Raw genomic sequence first — 24,638 nt, 5'->3', positions numbered from 1 at the left:
GTGGCCACACAGCCTGACGTGTCCCAGGGACCCAGAGAAGACCCCGGGCGCGGGCTCCGGGTGAAGGACTCCACCTCCGAGCAGATGTTGGGAGGGACTGTCCCCCGAGCGGCTGGTGGGCACCGGTGTCGCTGTCCGAGCTGGCCTGGTCACCCCTCGCCTTCCGGACCGGCTTCTGGGGACCGAGACTGCTCTTGAAGCCCCTTCCCCGAGAAAGACCCTGCGGCCACGTGGTTGGCTTGCGCCCCTCGGCTGTGCGGCGGCCAGGACCCCTGGTGAGGCAGGAAGCCGGCTTGACCCGCATCCACTTGGCTGGGGTGGGGTGTTCACAGGGTGTGAGCGAGGGGCCGCTGTGCTCTCCCATGGACCCTGTCTCCCTGGAGGCAAGCCCTCCTGCAGCGTGAGCCTTGCTGTCCCACTCATAGCCGGTGTCACCCCCCCTCCCAGTGCCTGTGTCACGCCCTGCCACAGCCGATGTCACCCCCACTGTGTCCTGTGTCACCCACCACACCCCATGTCACCTCCCGTCGTGCCCCGTGTCACCCCCACTGTGCCCCGTGTCACCCCCCACTGTGCCCCGTGTCGCCCCCAATGTGCCCCATGTCACCTCCCATCGTGCCCCTTGTCACCCCCCATCATGCCCCGTGTCACCCTCACTGTGTCCCGTGTCACCCCCCACTGTGCCCCATGTCACCTCCCGTCGTGCCCTGTGTCCCCCCATCATGCCCCGTGTCACCCCCACTGTGTCCCGTGTCGCCCCCCACTGTGCCCCATGTCACCCCCCAATGTGCCCTGTGTCACCCCCCACTGTGTTGCGTGTCCCCCCCCGTCGTGCCCTGTGTCACCCCCGCTGTGTCCCGTGTCACCCCCACCACGCCCCATGTCACCTCCCGTCGTGCCCTGTGTCCCCCGTCGTGCCCTGTGTCACCCCCCACTGTGCCCATGTCACCCCCACCACGCCCCATGTCACCTCCCGTCGTGCCCCGTGTCACCCCCCACTGTATCCCATGTCACCCCCCACTGTGCCCCGTGTCGCCCCCAATGTGCCCCATGTCACCTCCCATCGTGCCCCTTGTCACCCCCCATCATGCCCCGTGTCACCCTCACTGTGTCCCGTGTCACCCCCCCACTGTGCCCCATGTCACCTCCCGTCGTGCCCCGTGTCACCCTCACTGTGTCCCGTGTCACCCTCGTCATGCCCTGTGTCGCCCCCCACTGTGCCCTGTGTCACCCCCCACTGTGTCCCGTGTCACCCCCACCACACCCCATGTCACCCCCAATGTGCCCCATGTCACCTCCACTGTGTCCCATGTCACCCCCATCATGCCCCATGTCACCCCCATCGTGCCCCGTGTCACCCTCACTGTGTCCCGTGTCACCCCCCCACTGTGCCCCATGTCACCTCCAGTCATGCCCCGTGTCACCCTCACTGTGTCCCGTGTCACCCTCGTCATGCCCTGTGTCGCCCCCCACTGTGCCCTGTGTCACCCCCCACTGTGTCCCGTGTCACCCCCACCACACCCCATGTCACCCCCAATGTGCCCCATGTCACCTCCACTGTGTCCCGTGTCACCCCCATCATGCCCCATGTCACCCCCATCGTGCCCCGTGTCACCCCTGCTGTGCCCCGTGTCCCCCCTGTCGTGCCCTGTGTCACCCCCGCTGTGTCCCGTGTCACCCCCCACCACGCCCCATGTCACCCCCAATGTGCCCCATGTCACCTCCACTGTGTCCCGTGTCACCCCCATCATGCCCCGTGTCACCCCTGCTGTGCCCCGTGTCCCCCCTGTCGTGCCCCGTGTCACCCCCCACTGTATCCCATGTCACCCCCCACTGTGCCCCGTGTTGCCCCCAATGTGCCCCATGTCACCTCCCATCGTGCCCCTTGTCACCCCCCCATCGTGCCCCGTGTCACCCTCACTGTGTCCCGTGTCACCCTCGTCATGCCCTGTGTCGCCCCCGCTGTGTCCCGTGTCACCCCCCACCACGCCCCATGTCACCTCCCGTCGTGCCCCGTGTCACCCCCCCTGTCGTGCCCCGTGTCGCCCCCCACCGTGCCCCGTGTCGACCCCTGTCGCACCCCGAGTCTCAGGGCTGGGAGGTGAGTCCGTCTCCTTTCCCTTCCCGGCCCCCAGGTCTCCACACGTGTGTTTGTGGTCACTTGTGAACTAACACCTGTGAACTTCCAGAAGGACTTCGAAAGCACTGCGTGAAAGTGAGGGGTGGACCCTGGACACCCAGACGCTGGGTTTGAGGACCCCCACGTGACACAGGCCCGCGTTCCAGCAAGCGCGTCAGCGGGACGCTGGGACGTGGGGAGCGCCCACGGCCACCTGCGGGAAGGTCGTACTCTCCCCAGGTGATTTACCCTCACGTCACCAACGGGAGCGGCCACGGGCAGAGACCACGCGGGCAGGGATGCCCGGCCTTCGGCCTGGAACGTACCACGGCGTCGCTTTGAATTAGAAACATCGTGGATATTCCAGTCTGAACTGATGGCGATCTCTGGGATGAGACTTTTTTGTGGTTTCTAAACGCCCTGTGTCTTCTTTACAATCAGAGGAAGGAGGTAGGACGCGCACCTGGCCAGGCACGCCCGCCCGTCTCGCCCGCGTCAGCCTGAAGCGATGCCCCACGGGGCCGGGGAGCACGTGGGCCCCCCTGCCTGCGTGCGAGGTGTGGTCACACGCGCTGATGGGGCTTCGAGAGCCAGGGTGTCCCCTGGGGGGACACCTTCCGGTCGGGGTGCCATGGGCACAGGCCTAGAGTCGCGCCCGGCTCTCCAGAGGCGAACCCCGCCGTCGTCCCCTTGTCTACGCGGCACACATTCCTCAGCCTGGCCCCCAGCCTCGTCGTGTGGAGCGACGGGGCGTCTGAGGCTCTGGCCGCCTCTCCTGTGCCCGGGGCCACTCGGCCAAGAGGGAACTCTGGGGTCCACAGGCCTGGGTCCCCCCCCTCCCCCCCGGCTGTGGCCCTTGGGAGGTGGCTGGCCGTCTTTGGCTTCGCTCTCCTCCTTGGACCAAGAGGCTGGTAACAGCCACCTTCTAGGGTGGCGGTTGACGTGCACAAGTGAGGTGGGTTCAGTGCCTTGGGTTAGGGCTTCTCAGCAGACGCCTCCATTGGACACTGCCCGTGGTCGCCAGTAACAGCTCTGACTGCCGTGGCTTGAAGACATTTCGGGGCTGGTTTTCTTCAGCAAAGTTTGGGGCCCACACGGCGCCTGCAAGATCAGGGGCCCAGGCTCTCTCCTTGCTCCTCCACCAAGCTCAGCATGGAGCTTCCACACCCACGGCTGCCTCATGGGTGAAAATGGTCGCTGTGGCTCCCTCCTTCACGTCTGTATTCCAGGTGGGGGGGAAAGGGACAGGCCCAGGGCAGCGGGGACTCTCTGAGCAGACTTGGCCTTCCCCCAGGAGCTCTCTTGGAAGCCCTACGGGGCACCTTCTGCCTTCATCCCGTGGGGCCCTCGAGCTCAGGGAGGCTGGGCAAAGTCTTTGCTGTTCCAGACAGAGTTCTGTGCTGTAGGCGGAGGCACGGTGACAGTGCATGCCATTGCTGCTGTTACCACCCGGGAAGTGCCCGCACAGCGCTGGGTGTGTGGGGGGGGCAGTCGGAACCCCAGGGATGGGTGGCCGCAGCCTGAGAAGGGCACCGGGGAGTCCTGGTGGCTATGGGGGTGGGGCTTTGCACAAAGCGGCTCCTTCAGCCCCTGTGAGATCCTGGAAGCGGGCAGGCGTGTCGGCCGCATCCCACAGATGAGGTTCAGAGAGGTTGAGTGCTTGCCCCGAGTGACTCAGCTGGTAAGTGATGAGCTGGCATCGCCCCAGCTGGCCCGACACCAAACCCAGCTCTCGTTACGGCCCCTGCCTGCCCCCTCTGCCCACAGCTGACTGTGGCTCTGGAGAAGGCCTCTCGGCCAAGACCCCAGCCCAGAGCGTTCCCGCGGCTCTGGAGGCCCCGAGGGGTCGCTGGGCAAGACTGCCTCCCCACCCCCGCTCCAGCCAGGGCTCGGCCTCCCGATGCCCTGCCTTGTACAGGGTGGGCATCGGAAGGAGGCGGCTACTCCGGGCCGGGGCATCAGCACGGCTCTCTCCCACGGCCTACGAGGACCCCCTTCCCCCCCCCGGATCAGCACCCTCCCCAGCTCACGGCCTCCGGAGGCCACATCAACGGTGCCTGAGTCCCCTGGGGACTGAGGAAGACGTGCTGGCCTGGGCTGGAGGGCCTGGCAGGACTTGGACACGGGAGGGGTGGTGCCCACCTGGCCCGCCTGCCCCAGGTGTCACAGGGTGCCTGCGGAGCTGCCCCAGGGGGCTCTGCGACGTCTGTCTGCCTCGGCAGGGCTGGCTCCCGCCCTGAGCGGCCCCCCCCACCCCCCCCACAACCCCCCGGGCACCGGGCCCTGCCAGGCGCCCCCCGCTCGGCCCCACTCCGCCCTGGTCCACTGCAGGCGCCCTTGCAAGGCGGGCAGTCTTTGTGTCCCCAACGTTCAGCCTATCACGACAGTGATTCAGACTCGCTGTGAGGCATCTGGAAACAAGGCCGGGGAACACAAGTGGTGTGGGTATTTGGGGGTGTTTCCTGCTAGTCCTCACCCTGACGAGGCGCTTCTGTTCTGCTTCTGCGGGTGGCAGATGACGAGCCGCAGCCCTGAGGCCTCCTGCCTGAGCGCTGGCCGGACAGAGCCAAGGCCCCATCCGCATCCAGCTGGTCACACCCTATTTTTAGACGCTGCTCAGGAGCTGGGGCTTCAGGGAGTGAATGTAGGCCAGCAGGCTGGAGTCCTCCAAGTGCATCAAAATGTGCAGAGAAGGGTTAGGGAGGGACGCTGGGAGGCATTTCCTGGGCTCACTCGGAACAAGTGAAAACGGCACGGGCCGAGGGCAGAGGGGCTGAGCCTCTCTGGTCACTGCCGACCGGACGGGCAGGGCGAGGGAGGGGCTCTCACCAGGGACGGGCCTCGGGAGCCCGCCGAGGCGCGGCTGCCCTGCAGGGCCCCTGTGTGCTGGGAGCCCCCACTTGGGTGGCCCCCCGGGCCTCAGGCAGGGGCGGCTTCCCGGGCCTCTGTGTCTCCCCAGGCGTCTGTCCCTTCCCTGGTGTAGGTGGGGGAGGTTCTGCTGGCCCTCTGGTACTGGCTGAGTCCTCCCGGGGGATCTGATGAGTCACCTTTCCGGATGCCCAGGTGGGGAGGGGGCTGCCCGGCAGGCGCGTGCCCTCCCCCAGGCCTCCCAGCGGGTGCCCCCAGTCCTGCCTCAGCTGAGCAACCTGCCCTTGTGCTGGGCTCTGCCGACCAGGGCACCCTGAGCTGATGCACCTCTCAAGGGCGGGGTACCCCCCGGGGCAGGACCCAGGCCTGTGAATCCGCTGGGCAGGGAGGCGCTGTAGGAAGGATTGTCACGGGGGGTCGGGGGGTCAGCGGGTCTGGACTCACAGGGCAGGGCAGGGGGCGGGGCCCTTTCTCACTGGCTGGGTCTGTGACACCTGGGCCCAGGCCCCCCAGGCTTCTCCCTGGCCCCGCCCACCCCCTGACCCCACCCCGATCTGGCCCCGCCCATGTCCTGGCCCCCGCCCCGTCCTTCCACTCCTACCTGACCGCTTGAGCGTGGGAAAAAGCAGATCTTGCAGCCAGTGAGGACTGGGTAAAAGGTCTCAGCTCCCTGGCCGCCTGCTTGCTCACTGCGGGCAGAAGGTAGGGCAGAAAGAGGAATCAGAGGACAAACCAATTTCTTCGTGAAATCTGCCCGCCAGTCCGTGCTTGGGGCCCTGGTCGAGGCCGGGGGGTCCTGTGTTTCCTGGAGGGGCCGCGCTGCGCCGGGACAGGGGCGCCTGAGGAGTGAGGGCGCCTGTTCTGGAAGCGGGGGACAGCCCGGGGCGGGGGCAGGGAGGGTCCAGCCTAGGAGGAAGCTGCCCAGGTGGCATCGCTGTTGCCCTGGCCCCCCGCCCTCCCTCGCTGGGCCCTGGGTGTGCTGTTCCCAGGGCGGCCCCTGCCTCTGGAGCCACGGAGCTTTGGGGGGGGGGGCAGAGCCGCCTGCCTGGGGCTCGGCCCACCAGGCCTGGGGGGCTGGGACCCAAGCCCTCTCTCCCCTGAGGTCTTGTGAGGCCCTGGGCCACAAGGCTGAGCAGGTGGTGTCCACAGGCCAGAGGCCCCACCCCGCTTTTGATCCTAGGGGGTGGGGGCACCCTTGGATCCCTTGGCTCCCCTTGGGAGAAGCAAGGGCACCCTTGGCTCCCCCCCTTGGCTCCCCCTTGAGCCCCGGGAGAGGCCCCCACCGTTCAGCTGGGTGGGGTTTGCCCAGCTCATTCCTCTGGGGTGGGGAAGGTCAGGGGTCCTCAGTCGTGGGGACAGAGGCAGCAAGTCCGAGGACCCCAGATCCCAGGCTGGCTGCTTTGGTGCCGTCTGTCGCCCAGGGCAGGAAGTGTCTCCGAGCTGTCTCTGACCACGTGTCAGCGCCCCAGGCTCGATTGTCTGAGCCCACTGAAGACCCCTCCATGCCCTCTGCTGCTTCTGGATGAAATCCAGACTTCTCCCCCTCCAAATCCTCACTTTTATAAACTCACCCCAAACCTGCTGTCGGGAGCCATGGCACATTTGACCTTGGGTCTGGCTAAGGCCGTGGAACCCCCCCAGCTTGCCTGGGAGCGTGGGCCGGAGCGGGGGTGGGGGGCCCTGTCCCGCACAACCCTGTGTTCACATATTCGCCAGTGCCCGGTTAGCCTCTGTAGTGGTCAAGACAAAGGATCTTGCTGGAATGACAGAAATCCAGCTCACAGATTGAGAATTTACTGTCACTGCCCGCCTCGGTGACCCGCGGGCCCTGCTCCCCAAGCCCTGGTAGCTGTGTGACCTCAGGGCATTTGGGGGCAGCACCAGGGCCACGGGAGGGAAGCTCAGAGTCCACGCCTTCCCCTGGAATCCTCCTCACTGGGTGAGGGCTTCCAATGGGGCACACTGGTCCTCCGGCTGGAATCCCCAGCTCAGCGCCTGGGTTGTGGGAGCCTCGGTGTGAAGCCAGGAGCAGGGAGAGGCTGTCAGAGAGGCAGAGGGGTGGGGGGCCGTGGTGAAAGGGCCCAGGACCAGTGCTGAGTGGCCCTGCAGGGAGCAGGCGGGGCTGGTTGGGGGGGGAGGGGAGGGGCCTGAGCAGAGAGGTCCAGAGCCCCGGACTGGACTCTGCGGGCAGGACAGAGGGGGGTGCTGGCACCGCCCCTCTCCACAGCCGCTGTGCCAGAAACCGGGGGCCTGGGTCACCTTGCATTCGGCTCCTGCCCCTGAAGGACTTTGCAGCCACCCCTCCCGGGCTCCGGGGTCTGGGCGCCCCTGCGTCACAGTGTTTGAACGTTCCTTTCTGTGAGGACAGCCCATCACCCTCACCCCTGTGTACTTGAGGGGGGGCCCGAGATGCAGGTACTTTCTGGGTCCCCGGCCCCTGGGACCAGGGTGGCTGGGAGTCCACACCCTCACCTGGAATCCTGCTTTGATGGGGGTGAGTCCCCCCCTGGAGCAGATGAGGTCAAGGTGTTGGAATCCAGGGCCTCGACTGGAGGGAGCTGGGGTGAGGGGAGGAGGGCGCATTGGGAGGGGAGCAGGGGAGGGGAGGGGAAGGGACAGGTGTGTGGGGGGAGCAACCTGGTCCCTCTGTGGTTCCATGGTCTCCAGGGCAGAGATGGGCGGGTGAGGACAGGGCTGCAGGGAACAATTGTGGCCTCTGCTGGGGAAGGGCTTCTTACAAGGAGACCACCCTGCTGGGAGGAACTGCCTGCTGAGACCCCGTCCTGCCCCCTGGTCCTGGAGGGGAGACTGGACCGAGCCCACAGTGTCCCCACCGGGACCCTCACTTAGCCTGCCTTCAAGGGCTGCTGTGGGGTCGGCTGCTTTGGGACACTTGACCAGACGCCTTAGCCACGTGCCCGCTGCCCAAGTCCCCGGGGGGCTCAGGCGCTGGGTCCCCTTGACCTCCATGTGCGAAACTTGTGGGATGGATGGCACGATCCCATCAGTGAACTGTCCCGGTCACTGTGACGGGTCCCCAAAGTGGTGCTGAGGGTCAGAAGACCCCACGCCCGGGTTGGGGTCCCTCAGCGTGAAGCTCCCAGTCACCGGGGCTGTGGAAGCCAGTGTCTGTGCCCGAAGCTCAGCCCTGCCTCAGCTGCCTTTGGTTTCTCACTGTGGATTCTAGAGCGAACCAGAAACTCTGGAGTCCCAAAGCTGGTCACACGTGCAGTGCAGACCCCAGAGGCCCACACGCTTGGCAGGTGGGGGATTCTCTGAGGACCTCTCCCTGGTACCCCTAGGACACACTTGGTCCCTTGGGGTCCCCTCTCCTGGGCGGGCCCACCCCTCCCCCATGGCCTCTAGCACAGCCTGACGCCGAGGACCCCCAAGTCACTCCTGCCCACACATCTGTCTGGTGGCTTCTGGGATCTCTCCCCAGACGCTGTTCCCGGTCCCGGACCCAGTGAAGCCCTCCTCCCATCCAGACCTAGCTCCTACCTCAAGGCCTGGTCATCTCTGTCCACTTACTGCCCGGCCCCCAGGCTGGTCCCTGCCCCAGGGCTCCCTCCATGCGGCAGCCAGTCGGGTCCCCCCAGATGCCAGTGTGGTCAGCCCTGCACCTGGGCCTCCCTCAGGATACAGTCCAGCGTGGCCTGGCCTCCTGATCACCCCCCGACCACCCAGGACCCCGGGGTCCTGCCTTTCCCCTGCCCAAGGCTTGGTGAACACCCACATTCCTCGTTGGAGGCTTGGTCACTGGGGCTATCCTTCTGGGTGCCTTGCTCAGGGCTGAGCTGGCCCGCGGGACACTGGCTTCCGAGTCCTGGCTCTGAAATCCTCACGATATTCCCTCTGCCAGCCTCCTTGCTCCTGTGCGAGTGTCGATGGGGCCGGGGCCCTCGTGTCCTTGGGTGTTGTCCAGGGCACGGGGTGCTGGCCGCTCCGGGGCTTGGTCTGTGGAAGGTCTGCAGGTCTGACTGCCTTTGGACGCTGCTTCCCTCCCGGGGAGGACGTGTTAGCGGGCCGCGTGAGGGTGTCGAGGTGAGGTCGGCCAGCAGCAGCCAGAGCCCTGCTGGAAGGGGCCCGAGTCCCGTAGGCCATTGGCCTTCCCGGGCACACGTCCTCCCCCATCCTCCCCTGGGCCCCATGAAGACTCCTGTGTTCAGAGTGGGCACAGCGCCCGGGGCCCGGCAGCTGCAGAGGAACCCGGGTGACCGTTTGTCAAGAGGTGTCCCTCGGGGCTCTCCTTCTGGGTGGATGGGCCACGGCCAGCAGGAGCGTGGGGTGGCCTCAGGTCAGAGTTCTCTGGACGAGCTTTCTCCGGTGGAGAAGACTTCTGGGGCTCTGGGACTGGGGACGCCGTGATTCAGCACTTGAAGGTGACTCAGAGATGGCCAGAGTTGCGATTCAGCCATCTGAGATAGCATGGCTCAACTGTTTTAAAGTCCTGTGTGTGATTCATCGGTCTCAAGATGTACAAGCAGGTGACATTCAGGTGTCGTTCCATCACGGTCGTTATCGTGTTTCCTATACGATTGAAACTGGACTGTTCTGATTGAAATGCCAGGATGACAGTCCTCTGTGATTTTAAGCTTTTTGGTGATTCTAAGGAAAACGGAGCTGCGCAGAAATCTGCGGGCAGTCTAACTGTTACAAGTACCATGTTGTCGCCGAAGCTATCATGGGTGTGCAAATACTTGTGTTTCTGCTGCGGCACTCGGAGGAGGAGGTAATTGGGTGATTAGGAACCAAGATGTTTTGTGCAAAAGACAAGACGCAGGCAGGAGAGAAGTTAATTAACAGTCCTATGCTGTTGACCCTGAACTGTAAACATCAGGATAAACTCCCTGATTTTTCTTTGCAAACACGTGCATCTCCCAGCTCCCCCAGCGGGGCGACGCTGACAGAAGCGAGCCCGGGGGCGGCTGGACGGCACCCCGCGAGGTGGCGAGTCCGGCTTTGGGGCAGCGTCTCATACATTTGGTTGTTTTGGATTCTAGAAGATGGCGTTACCGAGGTGGAATTCGCTCGCGTGAAGCGGACCACTCAGTGACTTTTCAATGTGTTCAGAGCTGTGCAACCTTCACCGCTGTGTGATTCCAGAACGTCTTTGCCACCCCGAAGACACACCCCCCTAACTGATGGCAGTCCCGCCCTGCCCCCGCCCCCCGCCCCCCTCCCCCTCTCGGAGCCACCAGTGCGCTGTCTGTCTCTGCGTCTCTCCCGGACATTTCACAGAAATGCGATCATTCAACGTGTGGACCACGCCTCCGGCTTCCCTCAGGGAGCGTGTGGACCACACGGCAGTCGTTTCCAGAAATGCCCCCACCCCTGCTCTTCCTAGAGCTCCTCTGTTGCTTCTGCCACCAGGCCCGGGGGCTACCTCCTGCTCCTCTTGGCTCGGGGCTGACCCCGTCACCCACAGCACCTGGTGGGAGCAGTGTGGCGCCCCTCCCGCCCCCCCATCACCACCACTGGGCCCCAGGGAACAGACCCTGGCAGCCCTCAGGGCAAGAGGAAGGGAAGCAGGAGCACGGCCAGCGGTGTCCTCTAGGCTGGCCTCGTCCTTCAAACTTACCAGCCCAGAAGCTCAAGCAGAGTACAGAGGCAGGACCCAGCCCCGCCCAGCCCAGCCCAGCCCAGCCCAGCCCGGCCCAGTCCTGCCCAGCCCAGTCCAGCCCGGCCCAGCCCAGCCCAGCCCGGCCCAGTCCAGCCCAGCCTGGCCCAGTCCAGCCCAGCCCAGTCCAGCCCAGCCTGGCCCAGTCCAGCCCAGCCCAGTCCAGCCCGGCCCAGCCCTGCCCGGCCCAGCCCAGCCCAGCCCAGCCCAGCCCAGCCTGGCCCAGTCCTGCCCGGCCCAGCCCAGCCCTGCCCAGCCCAGCCCAGCCCAGCCCAGCCCAGTCCAGCCCAGCCCGGCACAGCCCAGCACAACCCAGTCCTGCCCGGCTCTAGCTAGCCATGCCCGGCCCAGCCCAGCTTAGCCCAGTCTAGCCCACCCTTGCCCAGCCCTGCCCAGCTCTGCCCAGTCCAGCCCAGTCCAGCCCGGCCCAGTCCAGCCCAGCCTGGCCCAGTCCAGCCCAGCCCAGCCCAGCCTGGCCCAGTCCTGCCCGGCCCAGCCCAGCCCGGCCCAGCCCAGCCCAGCCCGGCCCAGCCCAGCCCGGCCCAGCCCAGCCCGGCCCAGTCCAGCCCGGCCCAGTCCAGCCCTGCCCAGCCCAGCCCAGCCCAGCCCAGCCCAGTCCAGCCCAGCCCGGCACAGCCCAGCACAACCCAGTCCTGCCCGGCTCTAGCTAGCCATGCCCGGCCCAGCCCAGCTTAGCCCAGTCTAGCCCACCCTTGCCCAGCCCTGCCCAGCTCTGCCCAGTCCAGCCCAGTCCAGCCCAGCCCTGCCTAGCCCAGCCCAGTCCAACCCAGTCCAGCCCAGCCTGGCCCAGTCCAGCCCAGCCCAGCACAGCCCAGCACAACCCAGTCCTGCCCAGGCCTGCCCGGCTCTAGCTAGCCATGCCCAGCCCAGCCCAGCTTAGCCCAGTCTAGCCCACCCTTGCCCAGCCCAGCCCAGCTCTGCCCAGTCCAGCCCAGTCCAGCTGTGCCCAATCCAGCCCAGTCCAGCCCAGCCCAGCACAGCCCAGCATAACCCAGTCCTGTCCAGTCCTGCCCAGCTCTAGCTAGCCATGCCCGGCCCAGCCCAGCTTAGCCCAGTCTAGCCCACCCTTGCCCAGCCCTGCCCAGCTCTGCCCAATCCAGCCCAGTCCAGCCCAGCCCTGCCCAGCCCAGCCCAGTCCAACCCAGCCTGGCCCAGTCCAGCCCAGCCCAGCACAGCCCAGCACAACCCAGTCCTGCCTAGGCCTGCCCGGCTCTAGCTAGCCATGCCCGGCCCAGCCCAGCTTAGCCCAGTCTAGCCCGCCCTTGCCCAGCCCTGCCCAGCTCTGCCCAGTCCAGCCCAGCCCAGCTGTGCCCAATCCAGCCCAGTCCAGCCCAGCCCAGCACAGCCCAGCATAACCCAGTCCTGCCCAGTCCTGCCCAGCTCTAGCTAGCCATGCCCGGCCCAGCCCAGCTTAACCCAGTCTAGCCCGCCCTTGCCCAGCCCAGCCCAGTTCTGCCCAGTCCAGCCCAGCCCAGGTCCTGGATGCCTCCTAAAGCAGGGTGTGCTTGTGGGTTGGAGCCTGTGGATTTGGGGAAGCGATGTTGGACAGGAGGGCAGAGGGCAGAGGACCTTCAGGGCCACGCAGCTGTGGAAGGTGTGAGTCTGTGGAAGGTGGGACTTGGGTGTTGAGTCGATTCAACCAGCCCCTCCCCATGGTGGAGCCGGGGGGGAGGGGGGTCAAGACCAGTGGAGGGACGTGCCACAAATGATATCTTCGCGGGTCGCAGACCACCCAAACCGGCACGAGACCTCCAGGGTGTGGATCCAGCTTGGGCTGGAGAGGCCTCCCCTCCCACCCCCACCCCTACCTTGTGACCTAACGCAGGTAGTGGTCTGAAGTCAGCTGTGTTTGCATCACGGAAGTTAGCGAATGCTACAGTTCAGCCCTGGCCCTTCCGAGTATCCGCTGTTGAGTGTTTACCTGAACACCACCGAGTTCGCTGATTTACTAGACGTTACGGTAGATTTGGTTCTGCCTCGCCCCTCCGGCGCTGCAGTCCTGTGGTGTGTGTGGGGGTGGGGGGGCGGACAGTGTGGGGCGGGATGGGGCTGTCCACCCAGCTGGCACGTCCGGGGGCTCTCAGGACACGTCCCTGCCTCTGGTGTGATGTAGGCGTGGGCTGAAGCTAAGCGTGCAGGTTCATTGGCTCGTTTGTGCCCTGACTCTCCCCAGGGAGCACGGCTGGTGGGGCCCATGGTGACTGGACAATCTCTGTCCACAGGAACTCCTAGTTAACAGGAGAGAGATACACAAGAAAGAAAAAAGAATGAACAAAAAGACAGTGCGTTTAGCGCAACCTGCTGGGGCAGGGGAGGGGCCTTGTCTGAATTTCCAGGGCCTTCTCCTGGGACCGTGGGCATTCCCGCCATCTTGCTTTCAAGGCTCCCTGACTTACACTTTCTGAGGGAGTCCCGTTCCTGGCCACCAAGCCTCTCCCGACCCCAGCTCGCTGGCCGGCTGCACTGTCCCCTGCTGCTTGGTGGGCCTGGGGACACTCGGGCCTAGAAGGAAGTCTGGCTGCCCTGGGCCACCTCCTTCGGGCCGCTCCTCAGCCCTGGCCCCAGCCCGAGGCCTTCTCCTCTGCGGCAGCTGGGGCAGTGCGGGGGTGGGGGGCGGCCTCGGGCTGTGACAGCAGGTGCTAAGGGCTGGCGGCCACCACATGCGGCTTCACCTCCGGGTCCTTCAGCGCCTGGGGCCGGAGACGGGCTCCCCTCAGAGGGCAAAGTCGGCTTTCACTATCTAACTGGACGGGGGATATGAACTCTGGATTCTAAGAGCCCAGAGAAGCACGTGAGAAATCTCGCACGTCTCTGTCGTGTCTCCGAGGAAAGGGCCAGGGACGCCGGCGAGCATTGGACGCGGAGGTGCACAGCGACCCCGCGGGTGGGGTCCTGCGGGTGTCTTGAGAGCCCGTCTCTCCCGGCAGCAAAGCACCTCTTCGTGGGACGCAGCGGGGCCTGCAGGGACCAGGTTATCCCTCAACTTCAAAGCCTGCGCGCACCTTTTCATGGGCATGGTGTTTTGTTCTTAGTAACCTTTTCACTGCAGAGGAACGTGGGCACCGAAGAGTTCGCCAATCATAAATGTACAGCTTGGTGCATTTAGAGGAGGGGCCACACCCACGAAACCACCATCCAGACGAAGACGCAGAACATCGGCCGGCCTCTCCTCCCCTCCGTCAGTGACCCTCTCTCTCAAGGGGAGCCCCTCCTCTGCCTTCCACTACCATCAGGGAGTTTTGTCTGGGTGTGGACTTGACATCAGTGGAAACACACAGCGTCGACCCCTTTGTGTCTGGCTTCCTCAGCGCACAGTGTCTTTGTGAAGTTCACCCTGGTTATTACCGGCAGAAGTGCGTTCTGTTTTCGTTGCCGTGTTCCGCGGCATGGCTCATTGGGACTATTTCTCTGTACGACTGTGCTCGGACGCTTGTGTTTCTAGCTCACGGCCCAGATGGATGCCGCTGCCCCCTGCACGCGTGCGCTTGTCTCCTGGTGAACACGCCCAGGCATTTCTAGGCGAGGAGCTGCGTGGATTCCCAACTTGGGAAGATAGTGCCAGACAGATTTCTAAAGTTGTGCTCACACCAAAAATCACGGAATCTCCCTGTCTCTGCATCGACCGGAACCCTTGATTCTGTCAGCCCTTTTAATCTCACCGTCCCGGCCACCATCGTGGTTTTAAGCGTGCGTTTCCACGGTGACTGATGATGCGTTCTTCACGTGTTCATTTACCACGTGGTGGGGTCCTTTTCATGTCTTTCGCCCATTAGGAAACCGAGTCGTCCCTGCGCACCGAGGACAGCGGCTTCCTCCACTGTTGCCCGGGCTGTGGAGCAACGAAGATGTCCTGAAGCAGGTGGACAGGTAAATGGACGGGGGCGCAGCTGGATGGCGGTTACGTGGCCCTAGAAAGAGACCGTGAAAACACGGGGGGCGGGGGCGGGGAACTTGAACGCAGATTACTCGGTGACAGAAGTAAACCCAAAAAGGCTACACGCTGTGTGATCCCAACTGGGACCTTCTGGAAAAGGCAGAATTACAGAAATGGTAGAGTGATCAGTGCTTACGAGGGGCGGAGGAAGGAGGAGGGATGAACGGGTGGAGCCCGGAGGGTTCCCAGGGCAGCGAGGCCACCCTGAGTGATGCCACACTGACGGATGCACGTCATTACACCTGTGCCCGAACCCGCAGAGTGCCCAACAGCCGGAGCGAGCCCTCGTGTCAGTGACGGGCTTTGGGCGATTGTGACGTGTCAGTGCAGGTTCATGGATCGTGGCCAGTGCCCCACTGTGGTGCGAGGTCGGTAAGGGACCAGCGTTGTGTGTGTGTGGGCAGGGGGCCATCTGGGAAATCTCTGCACATCTGTTCAATTTCGCTGTGAACCTAAGGCTGCTCACAAAATAAAGTCTGTTAATCAAAAATACGACATTTAGAGAAGAAGCGAGAAACAAAATAATGCATTCATATGATTTCATTTATAGACAATTACTTTATAGAACTTATTGAGATGTTCGCTGTGGTCTGATATGCAATTGTGTTTAAATTTTTTTAATGTTTATTTTTGAGAGAGAGAGAGAGACAGAGAGAGACAGAGCACGAGCAGGGAAAGGGCAGAGAGAGAGGGAGACACAGAACCCGAAGCAGGCTCCAGGCTTCGAGCTGTCAGCCCAGAGCCCGACGCGGGGCTCGAACCCACAGATCGTGAGATCATGACCTGAGCCAAAGCTGGACGCTCAACCGACAGAGCCACCCAGGCGCCCCGTGTGATTGTATTTACAAAGCATGTGGGTGCTGGAGAGGACCGTGTACCCACCGGAGCAGAAAGACACTGTACAGGTGAAAACATTCGTAACATTGTAAAGTTTCATGTGCTTGCACGCGTGTTTTCAGTTACATTAAATACCGTTAGTGAAATCTTTAACATTTTTGTGTGCCCAAAGGGTTTTTCTGGACAAAATTCAAGCGCAAGGGAGTCTCTTGTTTTGTTTCAATCACCTGTAGTTGCCGGGCGGAACCCTGCCTCCTGAGGGCCCCTCCCCACCCAGAGCCTCTGCTGTGTCTGCAGCGCGGGTGGCGGTCCCTGTGTCCACACGTGAGTCCGGGGGCGCTGGGCCTGGGAATCTGCATGTGCTCCAGGAGAGGCCCGGGATCTCCCCCGACGGCTGTGGGCCAGCTCAGCTCCCTGGGGCGTCGCCGTGACCCCTGCCCGGGGCGCACCTCTGCCAGGACCCCTGTGTCCAGCCGGCAGGAACCTGCTGTCACGCCAGGGACGTTGAGGGAGCGCGGGGCTGAATCGGGGTCGAGATGCTCGGCTCCCTGGCCGGGGCTTTTGACAAAGGCTAAGCTCCCCCAGAGGGGCCGTGCTCCCTGGTGGCTCCTCCCAGGCTGTGCCGTCCACACAGCCCTCGGCCCCTCAGTGTCCACTCACGGGCCGGGTGTGCCAGGGGGGCCGGGCAGGGGCTTCTGGAGCAGGGTGCGCAGGGCTGGGCAGGGCTTCCTTCTGCCCCATCCGCTCCCCGGGGTACGCCCCCGTCCCAGACTCCGTCCCTGTTGTCTGCCTGTCTTCGTCTTCCAGAGAAGGGGACATGGCGTTGTCGTCCTCGAGGGCAGCCGAGTACGTGGCCGGGAGAGGCTGCCGGTTGGCGGCGTCGGGACCTGGGGCTCTCCGTCCAGGCGTAGAAATGAGCAGGCCACGGTCATCAGACGCGTCTCACTGCCCTCCCGTCGGGCAGAGGGGCCTGCACCGTGCCCGCCGGGGCCCCGGCGTGGTCTGGGGAGAGGGCTTCCTTCCCCTCCGGGGCCCGTGACGCCGTCCCCACCCACCTGGGCGCTGCTCGCCGACGGCTGCCGGCCTAAGGAGCTTCACGGGCAGCCGAGGACTCAGTGGCCAGCTGTGTGGCCCAAAGCGCCCTCCAAGAGCCCTCACCTCGTAGGCCTTCCTTCCTTCCGTGCCCCGAGGACGGGATAGGAAGGAGCCGCCCAAGTGGGAGGAAGGAAGCGTCTCTCCTCCTTCCTGGAAGCGGTGCTTGCCGTGAGCGCACATCGCTGACCAGCCCCCTCCTCTGCCTGAAGCCCCTGCCCCCCCAAGTGCAGGTGGAGCCCCCAGCAGGTGGGTGGACGGCCCCTCGCGGCTGCACCTGGTTGGCCCCATCGCGCCTTGTGGATCCCAGAGGGAGGGGATGCCCTGTTCTGTCCCAGTTACCACCTGGGAGTTGGTAAGGCTCCCAAGGCTCGCTAAGGAGTTGGTAAGTGAGTCAGGGAAGGAAAACCCCAGGTCCCGAAGAGGAAAAGCCAGAGGCTGGGAAGAGAGATTTGCAACACGGAAACGGAGCTCCCCCGAGGCAGTTACAAAATAGCAGGGAGGAAACCAGGGGGGGGCTGGACAGGCACCTCACGCAGAGGAAGCCCGAAGGGCACAGACCTCGTGAAGACGAGCCCAGCCCCTTCGAGATCAGGGAGGGGACAGCCCCCAGGCGGGCAAAGAGACCGTGGGGACCACACAGGGAAGCCACGGGGACCTGCACAACCGGGTGCAAACGGGGGACGGTTTGGGAGATGGTGTGACGCTGTGTCCCCCGGAGGGCGGGGGCCCTTGACCGGGCGTCTTTGCTCCCAGCTCGACCCTGCAGAGATCGGGGTGCGTGTGTGGCAAAACGGTCCTCGTGGCCACCTCGTTCCTCACAGCTGGAAGCGGAAACGACCGTCACGGCCCCCAGAGAACGGAGACGCAGGCTGGCAGAAGAAAGGGGTGCAGAGGAGCCAGGACCGGTCGGAGTGCGCGGGCCCTGACGCGCCCCAGGTGGCTGAGATGGCAGGCCTCCCGTGTCCCCGCCCCGCCTGAGGCCACCGCAGCGTCTCCGGGACGCAAGGAGAGAGGGGGACACTGAGCCGTCATTCCTGGGCAGGGGACAGCACGGGCACGTCGGGTTCCCAGATCCCGGGACGGGAACTTCCCAGACAACGTCGTCAGCCACACTGCGGCGTGCTGGCACCGAGCTGGCAAACGTCTCACGGGGAATTTAAATGTGTTTCGATAGAATAAAGCGATTTAAGTCCACTCTAGAGCAGGAGGGATTGTATTTTGCCTTGAAAGGGGCCTCGGAGAGCCGTTCGGGGGTTTGTCTCCGGGGCAGGGCTGGGGTCATGGGGGAGGGGAAGCACATACCTAGAAGGCTGGGGATCTCAGGGTCCTGGGGGCCGAGGAGGAGGAGGGACCTGGCTGTGACCTCCTCGGGCCACTGAGTCAGTCGGGCATGAGGCTGCGTGCTCACGGCCACCACCAGACCTTCCTCGGTGCCCAATGTCCAGGGGCCCGGTGTTTCTTGTCCTGGACCCCTGGGCCCCGCCCCCCCCAGTCCTTGAGTCCTTGGGGGCCCGGTGCGGGGCTGTGTGAGTGCCCGAGGGCAGCTCAGCCGGAGGAATGCCTGCATCTGGGCTGGCCGGCATCCAGTGTGGGCTCCCCCAATGACAGCCTTCGACAACCAGGCCGCTGCCTCATTGCTCAGGAATGCGACTCGGCCTGTGCTGGCCCCGCTGGCCTCGCTGCTGGGCCGGCACCAGGGGACCCTCCGGGCCAGGCCTCCTCTCCCTCCTCCTTCTCCGGCTCCAGGGACGGGCCGGGGCTCTGCTCTCCCAAAGACGCCTGAGCACGGGGTTACTGGACTGTGGGGAGCGGCTTCTGTGTGGCATCACTCGGGGCCGGGCCGTCTCCAGAAGACCGCTGGACGGTGTGGGGCCATCGATGGCCCTGGGTTTGCCGTCAGCCGGGAGCCTCGGGCCCAGAGTCACTCCAGGGAGGAGGGCCAGGGCAGCCCGGGCTGGCACGGACAGGCTGGCCAGGGCGTGGAGCCTGCAGGGGCTGGGGATGGGGGGCGGGGGCTGCCCCAGGCGCGGCCGTGGTTGTGGCCTGGAGGCAGGAGCTGGGGCGCAGGGTGCCTTTGCCGCAAGGCCTTGGAGGTGGGAGCCAAGCGAGGCTCCCACAGGACGGTGGGGTCTACACCCGGGACGCCACCGGCCGCTCTGACCACCCAGGCAGAGTGTGTGCGAGTGTGTGCGTGAGTGTGTGCGCAGCTGGGTGCGTGGGGGTGAGTGTAGGGGGCCCTCAGCCTTCGTCCCTGTCAGGAGGGCCCGGGGAGGGGGGGGGTTGGCAAAAATAAGCATGCAACTTTCCCCCCGAGTGTCAGGACCTCCGCAAATGTCTTCCTGCCTCCTTCGGCTAAGCCGTCCTATTTCTCAAGCCACATGGCAGGTGTTTATTGTTTTGTTAAAATGTACATATGTGTTCCACGAGTTCTTTTCGACATATGATACATCTAACGCTAACGTGCGAATATACGGACTAGAATACTTTGTTCACAAGGGGACAAGGTCGGGCGTTTCCAACGTGAGTGAAAGGTGCCTGTGTCCCCAGGTGCCGAACACACCACCTCACGACTTCCCAGGTGGATGTGGACGTTCCTTTCCTGGGCTGGGGCGGGGGGGGGGCCCTCAGGCCCGCCTGTTCCCAAGGCCTCTGTCCTTCGTGCCTCGCTGCACCGTGAGACACGAGATACGCTGGCCCAGGACACGGTGTGGATATGCAGGGGTGTGGGGTGAGGGGCGACATAAGAAAAGGGAAGCTAGTGATGGGAGTGACGGAATGTGGGTCAGAGGCCCCCCCTGCAGCTCTGATGTCTGGGCTGGGTCCCCACGGCCCCTGGGCACATGCCCACTGGGCTGGGCTGGGCAGTTTTGGCTGAGGAGCCGAGAGAGAGAGAGAGAGAGAGAGAGAGAGAGAGAGCGAGCTTGTGTGTGGACTCAGAGGGCTGGCTGTGAGGAGAAGTGCGTGCAGACCCCCGAGGCCCAGTGAGCAGGAGACCCAGTTCGAGAGGAGGGGGGATCCGTCTAAGAGGAGGCCTCAGCGTCCCTGCAGGGAGTCCAGAGCCGGGGGCAGCTCTGTGGGGCCCCTCCAGCCCTCCTGCTCCGCCACTCCCCCCATCTCCTGCCCCGCTGCCCCTGCCCAGGGCCCGCCCCCCACCTCTGGGGGAGTGCGCCCAGGACTTCAAAGGCCCAAGGAGGCTCCCAAACCACTCTCCCTGGTCCTGAGCACAGAGGTTCCTTGTTTCCCTGCCCCAGGCCCTTCCTGCCCCCCTCCACACTGCAGTCAACAGGAAACCCTTGGGGTCGCCGGCCCTGGGGACCCCCAGCACCACCGCCTGGGCCAGTCCCCGGCCTCACTCGGAGCCTGTGAGTCTGACCTGCCCAGGACACCCTCCGGCTGCCTCTGGGCCAGGATTCACAGGGGTGACAGGCAGAGAAGGGAGACCCTTCTAATTCCTCCGATGGCAGCTTCTGTAGGTTCCAGAAGTTTCTACAGAGACTACCTGCTAAAGAGCCAGAGAAGTGGGGACAGCCTTAGCCCAGAAACAGCTTACAGGCAGAGGACAGTCCAGGATCAGAGGTCCAGGCCAGTGGGAGGATCGAGGCCAGCTCTCTGGACAGGTGTCATTAGGATGGTTCGCCAACCCAGGAAATGCTCAGCCCAACCTGGGGTCGACCTTGCCCCTCCCCCCCCACATTGACTTCAGCACATCTGCCATTTGTCTTTGGTACGTGTCCTCGGCTTGACTGCTTCTCAGTAGGTACCCCAGCAGCTTTACCATCAGAATGCGAAGCACAGTCCACACCCACCCCCCATGTCTCCCAGCCGTCACCCACCTTCAGTGGCCTGGTTTCCTCATCTGTGGCCACGCTGACGTCTTTGCTGACTTTGAATGCTCCAAGCATGATGCTGCCCCAGGGCCTTTGCACAGCTGCTCGTCTGTCAGGAGCTTCTTCCCTGGCACACACACACACCCCCTCTGCCTGCTTCTTGTCTCTGCTCTAACGTTGTTCCCTCAGTCACACCCCACCTGCATTTAACAGAGCTCCAGGGCTCTGGTGTCTGTTCACCCGGCCCGTGTAGGCCCCTGAGAGCGGGACTGGTGTCTGCCCAGTTCGTGGCATGCGTCCCAGAAGACGCTTGTCCACAGCCGAGCCTCACCCCTGCTCAGCCCGACGGTGCCAGGGCTGACCTCGGCTGGACTTGAAGGCCGCAGGTGACAGACACCCTTGTTCTTTGGGCTATTGACACCCCCCAGGTGTCACCCCAAAGGAAGCAGGGCGGGCCGCGTGGCTGTGTCCCAAGAGCTGAGGGCTCCGTGTGTGGGGTGCAGTGGGCCAGGACTCCCAGCCGTCCCCAGAGCCCCCTGCTTTCACACACGGTGTACAAGGCGAGACTGTGGGGAAAACACGATCGCGGATAGAAATGACGTGAAGGTTCTTTACTTGCTTTGTAAACTGAGGCTTGGTAAATCCCCCTGAGCCCACAGAGACCCCAACTGGAAGGACACAGGTGGTTCTCTGTCTCTGGGGGCAGGGCCACTCCCTCCGTGACCGTGGAAGGGGCACAGCCCTTCCCGGGGTCGGGGGACAGCCCTTCCCCAGAGGGATAACCCTCCTTGGGAGTGACAGCCCTCCTAAGGAGGAGGGGACAGCCCTTCTCAGGGGGAGACCCCTCCTCATGGGGGGACAGACGATCTGAGGCCAAACTGGCTTACAGATGAGTAGCCCAGGTCCAGCCCAAGGGCAGTGTAGGGCAGGCAGGGTGAGGGCCCTTGCTGGGACCCGGGGAGAGCTGGGCTCGGAGCGGCCGGCTGCCTCTGCGGTGGGTGGGTGGCCCAGCGGCTGTTCTTGCCGTCCACCGAGGCCCAGCAGGTGTGGCCGTGCGGACAGCTGGGCTCGCACAGATGCTTGTGCGCTGAGGTCAGCGGCCCATCCCTGGCCGCTGGCCGCGCCCGGGGCTATTTTGGGAGCGCGGAGCCTGGCCTTGTTGCTCCTTCCCCGGAGCTCCTGGAAGTCCGCTCGGGAGTGTGGACGGTAGCCCCCCGGTCCCACATCTGTCCCGTCTCCGGAGCAGCTGGTCCCGGCCCAGGCGGGCCTGGTGCCCAGGTGCCCAGAGGGCCCAGGTGCCCGGCGTGGAGGCGACTGGCCCCGTGCTGGGTCCCCCAGAAGGCCACATCCGTCTGCTTGGAGCCCGTAGCCCATTCCCCAGGATGCTCCGGAGCGGGGCCCACGCCCTTCTGGCAGGGAGGGTTGTGGAAGTTTCTCCCACTCCCTGTCTGTCCCTGTGGGGAGGAGGTCAGGGTCGATGACCCTGGAAAGTCAGTCCTGTCTCCCTCGTCCTGCCTTACACACCCGGGGTCACTACAAAGAACTGACAACTGCTCGTTAATTCGTCCCTTCATTTACACAGAGATCAGACTCCTGTGTTCAGACCTTGTCTGGACAGACCCGCAAGGTAACACCAAAGCGAGGGGCCTGGGCCCACCGTGGCCCAGGGTGACCAGGGGATGCCTCGGGCAGGGGACTAGGGGGAGCCAGCTGGCTTGGGACCCCCGGGCGTGCGGCCTTACGGAGGGCGGTGGGGCCGGGCCTCAAAGCCCAGCCCTCCCGGGCACACTGGCCCCATACTCGTGGGCGTCCCTCGGCCCACCCTGCCTCCTCTGGGTTCGTGCCGTGGCAGCCAACCACCCAGGTCCCAGGCAGGCGGGACCCTCCGGAGAGGGCAGAGACAGGCTACCTGGGCGCCGGAGGGCAGAAAGCAGCACAAGTCCTCTGGGCGCCTCCTGCTGGGATGCGCCCCCCAGGGCCCTCGGGGGGGCGGTCCTGGGCCCAGGGAGGGCGTGGCTGAGGGGCTCCCCGAGACTCCCGTTAGGGCTCCATGGCGCTCCAAGCAGCTGGGGCAAACCCAGGAGGTGCCCCTTCGTCAGGGCCCACGGCTCCCGTTGTCTTGGCGTGGGGTCCCCCAAGGCCGGAGGGCACGAGGTGCACTGAGGAGCCAGACTCGGGGCTGAAATGGAATGTCTGCCGACCGTCCCTCGCCCTGTGCTCCCGAAGCTCCCTCCCCGGGCCTAGAAGACGGCCCCGGAAAGAGGCCGCGGCTGCGGGGTCTTCTTGGTGACCTAACATCCAGAGAGTTCAATGAGCTGTTTGCGCTGCGTGCGTGCGCGCGTGCGAACGCGTCTGTGTGTGCACGCGCACGCGTGCCTGGGAGCAGGTAGGGGCACGCCGCGTGCTGGTAGGTGTGCGTGCCTGTGCGTGGGCGTGTCGGGGGTGGATTCCGGCCCGGAGACGCCCCTCCCCTGCCCCCCTACAGACTCGGCCCCGCTGGACTGCGCTGTTTCTGGGACGTGAGCAGCAATGGTTTTCCATTCCCTCCCCGGTCTCCTCTCAGGGACGACCCCACAGGGGCCCGTGTCTCCAGCCCTTCCTTCTGAGGTGCAGTGTGCACTCACCAAGTGGCCGTCTCCACACGGCCAGTCCTGCCCCTCCTTCCTGTGGGCCAAGGCCCTTCCTGGCCCCGCCTGCAGCCCCCAGGGGGCTGTGTGAGCCTGCGGGGCCTGAGCGCGCCAGGGCGGCCTTCGTCACGGCCCCCCAGGCCCGCACAAGTGAGGCCTGACTCCCAGGACGTCCTGCCTCCAAGCTGGGGTGGCCGGGTGGCCGGACGCTTCTCACAGGGGCTCCAGTGTGCACGAAGGAGGCTCGGAGACCCTCTAGGACCCCCGTGGCCTTGGGGAGGCGTGGGCGAGGAAGCAGCCCCTCCACCACAGCGACGTGAAGACAATCTCTCCCCGAGGCCAGGGCCGCCAGACTTTCCTCCCATCCTGAGGACGGGGGAGGAGGGGTAGCGTCTGGGTTTGGTTCCTGTGCGCAAGCCCAGGGGTGGGGGCTGGGAGGCGACGTCCGGCGCTGAGGGGTCTCGCCTCCGTGCGGCGCAGGATTTCAGGAGCTTCTTGTGTTCTGCTTTAGGAGACCCCGAGCTCAGGCCGAAGGTCCCTGACCGTCCTCCCAGGACCTCGGCAGCCGAGGTGGCTGTGTTTGCCTGGCTGGGCACGCTGGGGGCGTCCTGGCTGTCCTCGGTCCCCGTCTGGACCTCGGCGGGGGCGTGTGGTAAAGGCTCCAGAGTCTGGCTGGGTGGCCAGCTCACGGGGAGCAGGGTTCCGGGTGGCAGTGGGCAGTGAGAGGGGCTAATGAGCTCAGGTTGGGGGGGGGGGGACCCGATCTGCTCTCCTGGAAGGGTGGTCCCAGGCCTTGGCCCTCAGGACGGCCGTGGTCAGAGCCAACAGGCCTGTCCTTGGGCCTGGGGTCAGCGCTGCCGGGTCCTGTGTCTGGAGGGTCGTGTCGGGCGCAGGCAGGTCCTGAGTTCTCGTTCAGGGTTTGAATAAGCCTTTAAGAGGCCGAAGCAGCCTCGCAGCGCAGCGTGGCCTCCGGAAGCTGAGCAAAGGAGGGTGAGGCCCGGGAGGGGAGGCCCCTCTCTGCGGCGCGGGTGACGCCCGAGGCCTCCCCGGGCCCGACTCGCTCCCAGGCCTGGCAGGACGAGGGGGAGCCTCGGCAGGGCTACGCTGAAGCCGCGCCGTCCTGGGCCCGTCCAAGCCACAGGGTGGGGAGGAGAAGCCAGCAGAAGCCAGAGCGCAGCCAAGAAAGTCTCCTTTATGCTCCGGCCCAACCCGAACCCGCAGACCCGAAATAATACGGTGAAGCTGTGGATTGCTGCCCAGAGACGCCAGGCTCGGGGCCTCCCCCGGCCCCTGCCCTGCCCAGACGGCCGACGGTTGTCACGGAGGCCGCCCGTGGTGCAGTGTGTGCCCACAGCCACGGGGGGGAGGGGCAGCAGGGCCCCGAGGTCCTTTCCGGCTGGGCCCCTGACCGGCTGTGTGGACCCACGGTCTCCGCGTCCCTGCCCTTCGTCCCTGCGCGCAAGCAGGAGCCTGGGGAGTGGCCGTCTTGGAGGTCCCGGGTCCCCTTCCTCTGATTTTCCAAGTAGGCTCTGTCCAGTTCCCCAGGAGAACGGAGGCAAGGGCCGGGCGAGGGCCAGTGGCCTTGGTGACTTTCCGAACTGGACTGCCGTTCCCTTGATCCTCGGAAGAGTGGGTACACCCCGGTGGGCATTGGGGCCACAGTGGCCTCTGGCTCCCTGGGGCAGGGGGA

General features: G+C 65.0%; 2 long non-coding RNA genes across 3 annotated transcripts; both read left to right on the top strand.

Annotated features, from left to right (window-relative positions):
• Positions 1-7,190: 7,190 nt before the first annotated feature.
• On the top strand, positions 7,191-16,025 carry LOC147578781 (uncharacterized). Of its 2 annotated transcripts, XR_015255662.1 has the most exons (4): positions 7,191-7,402; positions 14,402-14,495; positions 14,823-15,467; positions 15,633-16,025. It is a non-coding gene; the product is annotated as an uncharacterized LOC147578781 (long non-coding RNA). The 2 variants fall into 2 exon arrangements; XR_015255661.1 differs by lacking the exon at positions 7,191-7,402 and having other exon boundaries at positions 11,260-14,495.
• Positions 16,026-16,106: 81 nt separating this feature from the next.
• LOC147578780 (uncharacterized) lies at positions 16,107-17,688 on the top strand. The gene is made up of 2 exons (XR_015254353.1): positions 16,107-16,876; positions 17,248-17,688. It is a non-coding gene; the product is annotated as an uncharacterized LOC147578780 (long non-coding RNA).
• Positions 17,689-24,638: the final 6,950 nt, after the last annotated feature.

This window comes from Puma concolor, chromosome C1 (genome assembly GCF_028749965.1).
Source record: "Puma concolor isolate L17-30 chromosome C1, mPumCon1.1.hap2, whole genome shotgun sequence".
Classification (NCBI taxonomy): Eukaryota; Metazoa; Chordata; class Mammalia; order Carnivora; family Felidae; genus Puma; species Puma concolor.
Note: the sequence above shows the minus strand (reverse complement) of the source record. Positions and strands in the feature narration are given on the sequence as shown.